This window comes from Salvelinus sp. IW2-2015, linkage group LG18, assembly GCF_002910315.2.
Source record: "Salvelinus sp. IW2-2015 linkage group LG18, ASM291031v2, whole genome shotgun sequence".
Lineage (NCBI taxonomy): Eukaryota > Metazoa > Chordata > Actinopteri > Salmoniformes > Salmonidae > Salvelinus > Salvelinus sp. IW2-2015.
The window spans coordinates 2,682,929-2,698,317 of NC_036858.1; the positions used below are offsets into that span (position 1 = coordinate 2,682,929).

General features: G+C 41.8%; 1 protein-coding gene across 1 annotated transcript in view; it reads right to left on the bottom strand.

The window, feature by feature from the left end:
• The window catches only part of LOC139029119 (zinc finger protein 180-like), an 83,493-nt gene that overhangs the window by 27,109 nt on the left and 40,995 nt on the right, over positions 1–15,389 (bottom strand). The window lies entirely within an intron of this gene.

The window sequence follows — 15,389 nt, forward strand, 5'->3', positions numbered from 1 at the left end:
ATTTTAGAATAAGGCTGTAACGTAACAAAATGTGGAAAAAGTGAAGGGGTCTGAATACTTTCCGAATGAACTGTATGTATAGGGGCAGTACTTAGTGACATCACTTCATGAAACAGGAGGTACAAATATATAACATAGATTCACAATATCAACATTCAATGTATCAAAATATATGACCAAGCTGGAAGTGGAAACACCAGCCCAGCCACAATCCTAGAGGTTCACTGATGATCAACCTCCTCCTTCACATCTGACTCCTGATGATCAACCTCCTCCTTCACATCTGACTCTTGATGATCAACCTCCTCCTTCACATCTGACTCCTGGTGATCAACCTCCTCCTTCACATCTTACTCCTAATGATCAACCTCCTCCTTCACATCTGACTCCAGTGATCAATCCAGAGCGTCTTCTTTTTTGGGGAATCACGATGGACGACGTCATCGAATAGGACGTCATCACCACCACCGCCCACAAGTTAATTGTCATTCAGGTTATCAATGGGAAGAGCATTAGCAATTTTTTGTCTCGTTTAATGGATTTACATTGGCAGGTGCACAGGGAGAAACCCCATTAAAAAACACTCAGTTGATCTTAAACTGCAGAAAAACTTTTGGAAGTCTTTAACTGCATCAAAGTCTGTGGCCTGTGATGTTGGGACAAATGATAGTCCCTTATTATACAAGAGACAAAATTCACAAATTCTACAGCACAACGGCAGAGTCATGTCTTCAGTGTAAAACTAATAATGACACAATAATCCTTCTGGGAATGAAATGATGTCATAAAGCTATGGGCGGAGTTAGAAAGTTGGCTGTCAGAAGGAGTTACAGCTATACAATATAAAATTACTTTTAATCTCAACCAATCCTCTGTTGTTAATTCAATAGAAAGGTAAAATGCTTTATTATCTAAAAGTTGAAAGTGACTGAGAGAAATAAAATGGTGTTGATGCGGGTGCTGGAGACGGGGGTGTGTTGTAGTGGGTCTGGGCAGGTGTGATGTAGTTAATGGAGATGGAGGTGTGTTCTAGTGGGTCTGGGCAGGTGTGATGTAGTTAATGGAGATTGAGAGGTGTTATAGTGGGTCTGGGAAGGTGTGATGTAGTTAATCAAATCAAATCAAATCAAATTTTATTAGTTCACATACACCATGGTTAGCAGATGTTAATGCGAGTGTAGCGAAATGCTTTGCTTCTAGTTCCGACAATGATAATAACCAACAAGTAATCTAACCTAACAATTCCACAACTACTACCTATACACACACAAGTGTTAAAGGGATAAAGAATATGTACATAAAGATATAATGAATGAGGTGGTGGGTACAGAACGGCATAGGCAAGATGCAGTAGATGGTATAGAGAACGGTATATAATCATATGAGATGAGTACTGTAGGGTATGTAAACATAAAGTGGCATAGTTTAAAGTGGCTAGTGGTACATGTTATTACATAAAGATGGCAAGATGCAGTAGATGATTATGAGTACAGTATATACATATGAGATGGGTAATGTAGGGTATGTAAACATTATATTAAGTGGCATTGTTTTAAAGTGGCTAGTGTGACATTTTTACATAATTTCCATCAATTCCCATTTTTAAAGTGGCTGGAGTTGAGGTCAGTATGTTGGCAGCGGCCGCTTAAATGTTATGGTGGCTGTTTAACAGTCTGATGGCCTTGAGATAGAAGCTGTTTTTCAGTCTCTCGGTCCCTGCTTTGATGCACCTGTACTGACCTCGCCTTCTGGATGATAGCGGGTGAACAGGCAGTGGCTTTGGGGTTGTTGTCCTTGATGATCTTTATGGCCTTCCTGTGACATCGGGTGGTGTAGGTTTCCTGGAGGGCAGGTAGTTTGCCCCGTGGATGCGTTCTGCAGACCTCACTACCCTCTGGAGAGCCTTACGGTTGTGGGCGAGCAGTTGCCGTACCAGGCGAGATGGAGGTGTGTTCTAGTGGGTCTGGGCAGGTGTGATGTAGTTAATGGAGATGGAGGTGTGTTCTAGTGGGTCTGGGCAGGTGTGATGTAGTTAATGGAGATGGAGGTGTGTTCTAATGGGTCTGGGCAGGTGTGTGTAGTTAATGGAGATGGGGGTGTGTTCTAGTGGGTCTGGGCAGGTGTGATGTAGTTAATGGAGATGGAGGTGGAGGTGTGTTATAGTGGGTCTGAACAGGTGTGATGTAGTTAATGGAGATGGGGTCTGGGCAGGTGTGATGTAGTTAATGGGTCTGGGCAGGTGTGTTGTAGTTAATGGGAGGTGTGTTCTAGTGGGTCTGGGCAGTGTGATGTTAGTTTTAATGGGGATGAGGTGTTTCTAGTGGGTCTGGGCAGGTGGATTGAGTTAATGGAGATGGAGGTGGTGTGTTAGTGGGTCGTGAACAGGTGTGGATTTTGGGTAAATTAATGGAGATGGGTGTGTTCTAGTGGGTCTGGGCAGTGTGATGTAGTTAATGGAGATGGTGGTGTGTTCTAGTGGGTCTGGGCAGGTGTGATGTAGTTAATGGAGATGGAGGTGTGTTCTAGTGGGTCTGGGCAGGTGTGATGTAGTTAATGTTTCTATGATGTTGTTTGTATGTGTATGTTTTGTATTGTTTATAAAATATCAAATAAAATATTAAAACATTTCCAATTCAAAGTAACACCTCACAGTTCTATTTTTGGAGTTATTACATTAAACCAATCAAAATTTAGAAGAATGCCAAAGTCAGGTGTTATGTAATATGGAGGACCAGCCTATTCCCTATGATGTATACTACAACAGAAATAACTTAAAATGTATAACTTCATATTAAACCAATCGTTTCCACTCATGACTTGAGTATTTAAAGTAAACCAGTTTTGTAAATACATAACGCCAACTTACCAAATATCAAAGAATGTTAGCTATATGCAGTTATCTTAGCCAGCCAGCTAACATTAGCTATATGCAGTTATCTTAGCCAGCCAATTAACATTAGCTATATGCAGTTATTTAGTTAGCTATTTAGCCAACTAGCTATTAGCCTAACCAGCGTAGCCAACCAGCACGGTTATGGTCAGCGAGACCAACTACCGGAGAAAAAGTTACAAAACTCCCGTAGTCTAATTAGCAGAAAACATGCTGAAAAGTAGTGATGGGGAAACAACGCTTCCTGAATCATTGGCTCTTTCCAGCCAATCGTGTCAAAAATAGGTTCATTACTCAAGGCTTCATTACTCAGCCACATTTTATAGATAAAGTCACACGCCGTAGCAGCGTAGTCATTATGTCATATATTAAACCACTGGCCGTGTTCGAGAGCATCAAATCCATGCTGCGTTGTGGGTAAACGGTGACTGGCTGACTGATTTATAAATAATAATGAGTAGTTATTTATGATGCAAGGTGATTTGTAAATTAATCAGTCAGCAGTCAGCAGCTACCTGCACTGTCGGCTGCAATGCCGAACGAGCCCAATACCAAACCAATCAGGTGTTCGACGAAATGATTCTTCAGACGTCATTGATCACGTGCTGCTGATAAAGTGACACTGCTTTGAATTATACCGCTTAGCGACTTCAGTACATGCCTCACAGTTCCAGTCTCAAACTTAACCCCGTACCTGCTGAAGAAGAGGAGGTCTGCTGGATGGAGAAAGAAGCTCTCGTGAAAGAGGAGGAGGAGGAAGAGGAGGCTGTTACAATACAAAAACAAGTAGGTGAGACTGTTACCGTGAAAGAAGAAGAGAAAGACGTTTCAGTTAAACCTCTCTGGGATCGCGGGACGCTTGCGTCCCAACAGCCTGTTAAAATTTAGAGCGCCAGATTAAAAAAAAAATCTATAAAATCAAACTTTATTAAATTACACATATAAGATACCAAATTAAAGCTACACTCGTTGTGAATCCAGCCAACACGTCAGATTTCAAAAAGGCTTTTCGGCGAAAGCATGCTATTATCTGATGATAGTGCAATGGCTACACTCTCTTTGTTGACAATTTCAACCATGCCGGCGCTACTCAAAACGCAGAAATAAAATATAAAACATGCATTACCTTTGACGAGATTCTTTTGTTGGCACTCCAATATGTCCCATAAACATCACAAATGGTCCTTTAGTTCGATTAATTCCGTCCATATATATCCAAATTGTCCATTTATTTGCGCTGTTGTACCAGGAAAAACAGCGTTCAATTTGCGCAAAATCACCGACAAAATATCTAAAAAATTACCTCTAAACTTGCCAAAATATTTCAACAGTACTTTTGTAAATACAACTTACGGTATTTGTTAACGTTAATAATCGATCAAATTGAAGACGGGTCAATCTGTTTTCAATACAGGATATCAACAAACTCACGGTACTTTTCAAGTCTTGCTCAACTCTCAAACATAAACACACGACGTCACTCCACTTCCGGGTCAATATCTTTCTCWGTTTACTAAGGAAAAACCTTAACCTTTTTCCATACAATGGCGACATCCAGTGGAAGCAGTAGAAACTGCGTGGATAGTGATTAGAATTCTGGTGTGCCCATGATAACCCATTGAACATAAAGGAACTTAACAATAAAAAAGTTAGTCCTCAGGGTTTTGACTGCTATATAAGTTCTGTTATACTTACAGATATGATTCAAACAGTTTTAGAAACTTCAGAGTGTTTTCTATCCAAATCTACTAATAATATGCATATCTTATATTCTGGGGATGAGTAGCACGAAATTGAAATTGCGCACGCTATTTTTCCCTATGTGAAAACTCTGCACTCTATCCTCAAGAAGTTTAAGGAAGACGTGTTCAGAGTGAAAGAGGAGGATGACGAAGTTTCAGTGAAAGAAGAGGAGACTAATGATGAACGGGCCCTGATTAACACTAGTAAGTACTGTCTTAACAGAAGCGCAAACTCTGTGGTTGTTGAACTGATGTTTGGTGTTAAAGCGGAAATCTGCAATTGCTACATCCATATTGACTTTTAAATTATGTATTTATAGCCATTGATTCTTGAAGAATATAACACATGCGCTGAGCTTAGTTCAACTGCTTGCCCCATCAGAACCCCAAATACTCCAATGTTTAGAAGCAATGTAAATCAACATGCTTAAAACTATAATGTTGATATCATGGATGGTCAGTCCTTTCATCCATAGGTCTGTCTATGAATTTGAGAGTAATTACATTTCTCCAGCCCCATCCATCATCTTATTACCAAAATAGTGGTGGAATTACAGCTTTGTTATTGTTTGACTGCAGATTGGTTGATTGATTGTTGAGTGGCTTTTTTAAAGGGGCAACCTCGTTTTTAAACAAACAAAATGGCTGCCCAGAGTCCGGAGCTGTGTTAGAATACTCATCCTAACCGTACTATTTGTGATGTTAATTGAGTATATAGTCCGCTAATTGGTCATAGTATGATGTAGTTAGTATGCCAAAAGTTCCCGGATGTCGTACTAAATTCGCCAAAATATGATGTATACACGCAGTACTTTAGGGCCCATAATGCAATTATTCAGGAAATGGGCGTGGCTTCAACGTTTTCAGATTAGAAGAAAATGGGGAAAAATATGCAGCCGAAGTCCAACGAGAGAGCGGATACAAATGAACTGCTTTAAATAATTATGACAAATGTTGAGCAATGTAATGAAGTAATGACTTTTCAAAAAAGTTACCTTACACGTTATATGACTATTGTTGTTCACTTGACAATCTTAAGACAAATGTCAAATAATGAACATTCATTACAGACGTCATTGTTTGTACAACATCATATTGTACAACATATTTACAATTTATGTACCATTTAGTAATCATAATTATTTATGCAACCAGCTGACCATTTTTGGGTACAATTATATTGACAATGTTGCCCTGCTTTTAGAATATCAGGGTTCATTCTCAGATGTGCTAACCCAAATGCATGACATTGGGGACTGGGCCCGATCCAACAACATGCCTATCGAGTGAACCCTGAAAAGAGAGAGAGAAGTAAGGTGGAAAGTTACTACGGATATTGCAGGAGTTGGTTGCTGATTTTCTCCAGGGTGGGCAGTCAACAAGTTTTACGTTTAGCCAGTGCGTTGCCATGGATCACAATTTATTTTGACTGCACGTTTTTCCGTATTGGAGTTTTAGTTTTGTTTGGGCTCGTTCCAAGGGGACGAGACTTCTAGAAGCGAGTGGGTTTTAGGATTCTATTGAAAGAAAAAGGATTTAAAAAATAATACGATTGTATATTATTATTTAGAAATACGCATTTATTCTTGTTTTTAATTGTTGACAGCCAGTAGACACTATGTTTATATTGTAGAAGCATTGTAGTTGATTATGTGAAATGAAAGTTGTATTCTGTTGGGGGTGAGCATACTTGTCCAACAGAAATATAGGATATATTTGTTGTCTAAAGGGGGAAGGTGTTACAGGCTTTGGTTTTTCCATTTATGTTTTGAGGTTGGACTTTAGCACGTATAGCTCGTTAGCACGTATAGCTCGTTAGCACGTATAGCTCGTTAGCACGTATAGCTCGTTAGCACGAATAGCTCGTTAGCACGAATAGCTCATTAGCACGAATAGCTCGTTAGCACGAATAGCTCGTTAGCACGTAGGACGCACTAATTGGTGTCACCTCGTTAGTCAGTATGTGTTACACCTGTGCTGGCTTGTCCATCTCGTTAGTGGGAAGGTGTTTCACCTGAGCTGGTCCAGGTTCTATTTAAGAGTGTCTGGCCCAGTGCTCCAGTTGTCTTGATAGATGTGGAGAGTCAACACCTTTAGTTGCTCCACCTTTTTGGATTGCTTCCTGTCTTTAAGTTTGGTGTGGGTTTTTCTTTTGCTTGCCTCTTCTTGGGCAGATTTAGTGGGTCTCATGGTGGGTGTCTTTTAGCTCCCAGTTGTTGTTACTAGTCAACTTTCAGTGATAGAATAGAGGGTTCTTAGAACTATTGTGTCTGTGTTCTACTGAGGATGGGCCTCTGGGAAAAAACACTGACAGGAGATTTAAAATGTCTTTTGGGTGATAAAACCTAAAGAGACCACATTCCAGAGCATGAGTTAATGTTTCTGTTCTATATGGTACCAGGGAGAGATGACCTCAGGGCCAGACCCTGGTCTCTTTACAAAGAGTATTGTTTCTACAGCAGATACTGTCTGCTGAGAATTATAAGTATCTTTCATACAAATATTAATCTTGTGACCCGTTCTATACATCTGTTCGTCATGTAGATTGAAAGGGGTGTATCTTGGCTGTAAGTTTGTCTCTCATTTGATATTAAAGAAATTAACCACCACATTTGGCGATGGGGATGTGAATCTTGACTTGGTGACCGCTCCTGACGACCAGGGTAAATCGTGCACAAGGGATCCCTCAAACTTGCAATCTCAGGGAGACCACACTTCGGGAACGGAGCAGATGGACCCATCTTTGATCTGAGAGGCAGCGAGCCGAGTGGATACCACATCTCGAACGTAGTTTAAAAAATAAAGAGGTAAGCGAAACACGCAAAGTGGAGTTTCTAGTAAAGCCTCATAGGCTCTGAGTGTGTATTCCTGTGTGGAGGTGTAAACAGGGCCCAGTCAGGAGGTTCTGAGTGTGTATTCCTGTGTGGAGGTGTAAACAGGGCCCAGTCAGCTATCTGTGGTGAACTGGATGAAAATAGAATCTGTGTTTACTAGTTAAGACCATTTATGAATATAGTAAATAGATATTAAGGGCACCTGTAATTGTTTTAAACCTGCACCCATTTTAGAAGTATTGAAAGATGTAAATGTATGAGTTGCATTATCCTAGGAACTAACCATGACATAGAAATGTGAAATATTCCTGCAGGTTAAATATGTTTTGAAAAACAACTAATTGATTAGGTATGTTTGGGAATAGCATTGTTGACTGTGATATGCGAGTTGTTGTGACTGTGATAGGAGAGTTGTGTGACTGAGTTTTAATCTGAAGTTTGGATAGTAAATAAAGAGATCTATTATTCCTCCTAGAGATCTATTATTCCTCCTAGAGATCTATTATTCCTCCTAGAGATCTATATTCCTCCTAGAGATCTATTTTTCTTCCTAGAGATCTATTGTTTCCTCCTAGAGATCTATTGTTCCTCCTAGAGATCAATTTCTCTAGAGATCTATAGTTCCTCCTAGAGATCTATAGTTCCTCCTAGAGATCTATAGTTCCTCCTAGAGATTCTATAGTTCTCTAGAGATCTATAGTTCCTCTAGAGCTATGTTCCTAGAGATCTATATTCCTCTAGAGATCTATAGTTCCTCCTAGAGATCTATAGTTCCTCCTAGAGATCTATAGTTCTCTAGAGACTATGTTCCTAGATTCTATAGTTCCTCCTAGAGATCTATAGTTTCCTCTAGAGATCTATAGTTTCCTAGAGATTATAGTTCCTCACGGAGAGCTATATTCCTCACGGAGATCTATAGTTCCTCACGGAGATCTATAGTTCCTAGGAGATCTATAGTTCCTCACGGAGACCTATAGTTCCTACACTCCGGAGACCTATAGTTCCTCACGGAGCCCTATAGTTCCTCACGGAGACCTATAGTTCCTCACAACCTATAGTTCCTCACGGAGATCTATAGGCCTCACGGAGCTATAGTCTGTATAGAATATGTTTAACAATTTGACAATTGTCTTGCTGCTTTTTTGTTCTATGTTGCTCTGTCTGTATGCTACGTTTGCTTGTCCTATGTTGCTTTGTCTGTATGCTATGTCTGCTTGCTATGTTCTATTGTCTATATTGTAATTGTTTTTAATAACCTGCCCAGGGACTGCGGTTGAAAATTAGCCGGCTGGCTAAAACCGGACTTTTACTGAAACGTTGATTAATGTGCACTGTCCTGTAAAAATAAAAAACTCAAAACTCAATAATTAATTGTTAATTTCGTGGCACCACAAATGTGAATTAATATTTACAAAACATTTACCAACATAACACATTACAAAATTGCAACATTTCTGCAAAAATGTCAGACCATAATAACATTTACTTTGTATGTGCTTTTCATGACATTTAAAATATATAAAATAATGATGTACAATAAAACAACAACAATTAAATGAAACATAGGTAAAGCTAACATATTGTGCTATGCTAAATACAGATTTTTCAGCTTTAGTGTGTATTCGTATCCACTTAGTTATGTTAGGAAGTTTGCCATATCAAATCTAATCAAATGTATTTGTTTGTCACATACACATGGTTAGCAGATGTTAATGTGAGTGTAGCGAAATTCTTGTGCTTCTATTTCAACAATGCAGTAATAACCACGAGTAATCCAAGTGTAAAGGCGATAAAGAATATGCATAAAGATATATGATGAGTGATGTACAGAACGGCATAGCAAGATGCAGAGATAGTATAGAGTACAGTATACATATATGAGATAGTAATGTAGGGTATATAAACATAGGTGGCATAGTTTAAAGTGGCTAGTGATACATGTATTACATAAAGATCTTTGACCGCCCTGGTAACTTCACCCAACTTCTCTTCTCCCAGAACACAGTAATTAACAACATAAGTGTTTTTCTGACATTTTGGGAATTTAAGGGAATTTAAAAATACAGCCCTAGCAGAGCCCAGACGTCCTCGAGGCGTGTATGTTCTCCCCTCAAAGGCCAGCGGGGATTTCACTCTCATGATGAAATGGATTTCCCGATGCAGTAAAGAGTGAAGAGTGGGAATACACATACAATTAACAAAGAACATAACAAATGTTCAGCTGTGTTTTATATAAGCATGCACACCTATGTTTATGAAGAACAGATGATTGGTGAATAGGCATACCTTGTCAGGACATAAAGCCATCGTTCTCATTGAAGAGGTAGGGCAAGGGCCGTGCTGCTGGTCTCCAGTCCTAGTAAAGTAAGCAATTGATCTTACTACACTTGCTCATTTATTACAAAATACATTAGGAAAGTGAAGGATAAGAACAAATACCTTCTGTATTCTTTCAGGGACTGTCAAAATAGCAGGATGATGTCCTCCCCTGCCTCGTCTCGACCTCTGATAGTCTTGAATTATATTTTTCTATATCCATTCCATGACTTGATTCATTTCTGAGAAGATTTGAAAGATCTTTGTACACATTGTATGCTAATAGATGTCATTGTATTGACTGCTATGTAGGTTAAATTGTACACTTCAAATGCAGCTGTCCTACAACATATCAACATTCAACATACCGGGTTCAAATTAAGCAGAGCAGCTGAAAAGATGAGCTCCTACAAATATGAAATTAAATTGTTTTTTAGAGTAAAGTACATCGAAAAAAATCAAAAAAAACTGCAAACTGAATAGGAGACCAAACACAGCGCAAACAAAGAAGAAAGCTTTTGAAAAGTAACATTTTTCATAAAATTATCGTTTTCTTAGCTAGCTAAGTTGTTTACCTGTTGCTAGCAGTTGCTAGGACATTCCTGAAAGAAGTAGCAGCTAACAGGAGTGTCTAGTTGGCAGAAGAGAAGAAGGGACAAAGAAGGACAAAGTGGGACAAAATAAGGACAGAAGAAAAGGAAAGGGACATTAGGTGAAGCAGTCCTCTAAAGACACAAAAGACAATATCGAAACAACACTTCTATTGCTCTCCCTCTACATACGCACTCCCGTTTTGTTGAGCGATAGTTGCATTCCGCTTGCTCACAGTGTATTTACAGTAGTATACATTTCATTTCATTACAGTACAACAGTTTATTGTTTGATCTTAGCTGGCTACAAGCCGTCTTGTATCCAAATAATTGTGTAGTCTAGAGTAATTGTCGAGGTCTAGAGTAGAGAGGTTACCTAGCAGCTACACTTTCAAAAAAGTCAACAACGCAGCCACTGCTAGCTAGCCTATTTCACCAGCCAGCAGTACTATATCATTTTAGTCAATAAGATTTTTGCAACGTAGCTTAACTTTCTGAACATTGGACGTGTAGTCCACTTGTCATTCCAATCTCCTTTGCATTAGCGTAGCCTCTTCTGTAGCCTGTCAACTATGTGTCTGTCTATCCTGTTCTCTCTCTCTGCACAGACACATCAAACGCTTCACACCGCGTGGCCGCTGCTACTCTAACCTGTGTCCCAGCGCGCACGACCCACGTGAGTTCCAGGTTCAGGCAGCTCTGGAACTGCGATCTGCGGCCAACAAGGCAGAGTCATCTCAGCCTATGCTTCCCTCCAGTCCCTCGACTTCTTGGCACTGACGGAAACATGGTTACCACTGATAACACTGCTACTCCTACTCTCTCTTCCTCGTCTGCCCACGTGTTCTCGCACACCCGAGAGCTTCTGGTCAGCGGTGGTGCACTGGGATCCTCATCTCTCCCAAGGACATTCTCTCTTTCTCCCCGACCCATCTGTCTAATCGCCTCCTTTGATCCATGCTTCAACAGTTACCAGCCCTTTAAGCTTAACATCTTATCATTTATCCCTCCAGGTTCCTTGGAGAGTTCATCAATGAGCTTACGCCCTGAAAAAGTTCTTCTGAGGATGGCTCACCTCTCACAGTTCTGGTGCTTTAACCTCCCCACGTCTACCTTTGACTCATTCTCTCTGCCTCCTTCTTTCCACTCCCTCTCCTCTTTTGACCTCACCCTCTCCACTTCCCCCCTACTCACAAGGCAGGCAATACGCTTGACCTCATCTTTACTAGACTGCTGTTCTTCACTAATCTCATTGCAACTCCCCTCCAAGTCTCCGACCACTACCTGTATCCTTTTCCTCTCGCTCTCATCCAACTTCCCACACTGCCCTACTCGGATGGTATCGCGCCGTCCCAACTTCGCTCTCTCTCCCCGTACTTCTCTCTCCATCCTATCATCTCTTCCCTTGCCTCAAACCTTCTCAACCTATCTCTGATTCTGCCTCCTCAACCCTCCTCTCTCCCTTTGTGCATCCTTGACTCTCTATGTCCCTATCCTCCAGGCGGCCGGTCCTCCCCTCCTGCTCCGTGCTCGACGACTCATGCGAGCTCACAAACAGGGCTCCGGGCAGCCGAGCGGAAATGGAGGAAAACTCGCCTCCCTGCGGACCTTTGCATCCTTTCACTCCCCTCTCTACATTCTCCTCTTCTGTCTCTGCTGCTAAAGCCAATTTCTACACTCTAAATTCCAAGCATCTGCCTCTACCCTAGGAAGCTCTTTGCCACCTTCTCCTCCTCCTGAATCCTCCTCCCCTCTCCCCCCTCCTCCCTCTCTGCTGATGACTTCGTCAACCATTTTGAAAAAGTAACGACGACATCCGATCCTCGTTTGCTAAGTCAAACGACACCGCTGTCTGCTCACACTGCCCCTACTGTGCTTTGACCTCTTCTCCCCTCTCTCTCCAGATGAAATCTCGCGTCTTGTGACGGCCGCGCCCAACAACCTGCCCGCTTGCCCATCCTCCTCTCTTCTCACAGACCATTCCGAGACCTTCTCCCTACCTCACCTCGCTCATCAACTCACCTTGACGCTGGCTACTCCCTTCCGTCTTCAAGAGAGCGAGAGTTGCACCCTTCTGAAAAAACCTACACTCGATCCCTCCGATGTCAACAACTACGACCAGTATCCCTTCTTTCTTTTCTCTCCAAAACTCTTGAACGTGCGTCCTTGGCCAGCTCTCCTGCTATCTCTCTCAGAATGACCTTCTTGATCCAAATCAGTCAGGTTTCAAAGACTAGTCATTCAACTGAGATGCTCTTCTCTGTTGTACGGGGCGCTCCGCACTGCTAAAGCTAACTCTCTCTCCTCTGCTCTCATCCTTCTAGACCTATCGCTGCCTTTGATACTGTGAACCATCAGATCCCCTCTCCACCCTCTCCGAGCTGGGCATCTCCGGCGCGGCCCACGCTTGGATTGCGTCCTACTGACAGGTCGCTCCTACCAGGTGCGTCGCGAGAATCGTCTCCGCACCACGTGCTCTCACCACTGGTGTCCCCAGGGCTCTGTTCTAGGCCTCTCCTATTCTCACTATACACAAGTCACTGGCTCTGTCAGTATCCTCACATGGTTCTCCTATCTGCTATGCAGACGACACACAATTAATCTTCCCTTTCCCCCCTCTGATTACCAGGTGGTGAATCGCATCTCTGCATGTCTGCAGACATATCAGTGTGATGACGGATCACCACCTCAAGCTGAACCTCGGCAAGACGAGCTGCTTCCTTCTCCCGGGGAAGGACTGCCCGTTCCATGATCTCGCCATCACGGTTGACAACTCATTGTGTCCTCTCCAGAGTCTAAGAACCTTGCGTGATCCTGGACACCCTGTCGTTCTCAACTAACATCAAGACGGTGACCCGTTCCTGTAGGTTCATGCTCTTACAACATTCGCAGAGTACGACCCTGCCCTCCGCGGAAGCGGCGCAGGTCCTAATCCAGGCACTTGTCATCTCCGTCTGGATTACTGCAACTCGCTGTTGCTGGCTCCTGCCTGTGCATTAAACCCCTACAAATCATCCAGAACGCCGCAGCCCGTCTGGTGTTCAACTTTCCCAAGTTCTCTCACGTCACCGCTCCTCCGCTCTCTCACTGTGCTTCGTTGAAGCTCGCATCCGTTACAAGACCATGGTGCTTGCCTACGAGCTGTGAGGAACGGCCCTCCGTACCTTCAGGCTCTGATCAGGCCCTACACCCAAACAAGGGCACTGCGTTCATCCACCTCTGGCCTGGATCGCCTCCCTACCTCTGAGGAAGTACAGTTCCGCTCAGCCCAGTCAAAACTGTTCGCTGCTCTGCACCCAATGGTGGAACAAAATCCCTCACGACGCCAGGTCAGCGGAGTCAATCACCACCTTCCGAGACACCTAAACCCCACCTCTTAAGGAATACCTAGGATAGGATAAGTAACCTTCTAACCCCCCCCCCCTTAAAAGAGTTAGATGCCACTATTGTAGTGGTTGTTCACTGGATATCATAAGGTGAATGCACCAATTTGTAAGTCGCTCTGGATAAGAGCGTCTGCTAAATGACTTAAATGTAAATGTAATATCTGTACCTTCTTCTTGATCCCAATTGCAGTGTGTCCATGTTCTGTCCTATAAGAATTTCAAATGAAGAGAAAATGTGTCAAAGAATAGTCTTGCAAGCATTAAAACATATATATATTGAAAGATAAATGGCATCGACATACAATTGAATGTAAAATAGAAGAACATATTGGAGAAAGCACTAGCCAATATAGTACTGCCATACAGTAACAGTACTGCCATACAGGCCTAATATCACATTTCAAGATCTCTTTGTACACAAATTGTTCAATATTTTATCAGGCTGACTTGAAAGATTATACGCAACATTTTGCTGCGTGGCAATACTGTGTTTGGATTCTGAAGGGCATTCATACAAAAGAGGTAGTCTAGACACTGTATTAATACCACTATGCATTTGAATCCGATCTACAGCTACCATCTAAGATATTAATTTCCCTCCACAAGGGGGCGGACATGTAACGTTTCCAAAATGGGATAGTATTGTCCATGTAAAGTTTCCAAAATGGGATAGTACTGTCCATGTAACGTTTCCAAAATGGGATATTATTGTACATGTAACGTTTCCAAAATGGGATAGTATTGTACATGTAACGTTATGCCCCCTTGTGAGTTAATAGTATTGCATGCTGTATCAGGCTATATAAAGAGGAAGACCTCCATTGACGATTCAGTTCGTTGTAACATCTCGTCTGGACAGGGTACCGTCAGTTAGTTAGTTAGTTAGTTCATTCTCACAAAAGTGAGAACTGCTCTAGTTTGGAAACTTACGTTAATGAGTGTAAAGCCATGTTGGCTTTATGGAAACTATATACAATATATGGGAAAGAATATAGTTCAGGGAAATAATCCAAACCTAGTTGTGCCTAGTTAGGACATAACGTTATCTAGCTAGATAACGGTACTGTACAGTAGCTCATACAATGCCGATGGTCAAACCCGGCTTTCTAATATTTACGGTAATTAGCTATAGTAATGTTATGGAAGCTATTCATAGACAACCAGAATTGTCTTCGTTATTCATCATTAGTATGTTATATTACTATATAAATTATTTAGAGACATATTCAGAGCCAGACATCAACCCAACTTACCTCTCTTAACTGTTGTCGCATCCAAACTTGTCACCATCGTTTTCAGTTGTAATTGCGAAGTTCTTGGAAAAAGTCCAGCAACAACGGAGGTTCCTCGATGAACCCACCTTCGAACAAGTTCTTTGAAGAACCTTTTGGGGCTGTTTTTCATTGACCAAGAACCCTCCGGTTCTTAGGGGATCTGAGAACAACTCCAGTTGAACCCTTCATTTTTAGAGTTTTAGTCGGCTCTATTTACTCTCAGATTCAAACATGCTGATTAGCATCAACGATCAAGTCAGCTGCTGCTGCTGCTCCAATACAGTATGAGGTGAGACGGTGAACTGACGTTGAACCGGGCAGTCAGCTGATGTTGCTCCAATACAGTATGAGGTGAGA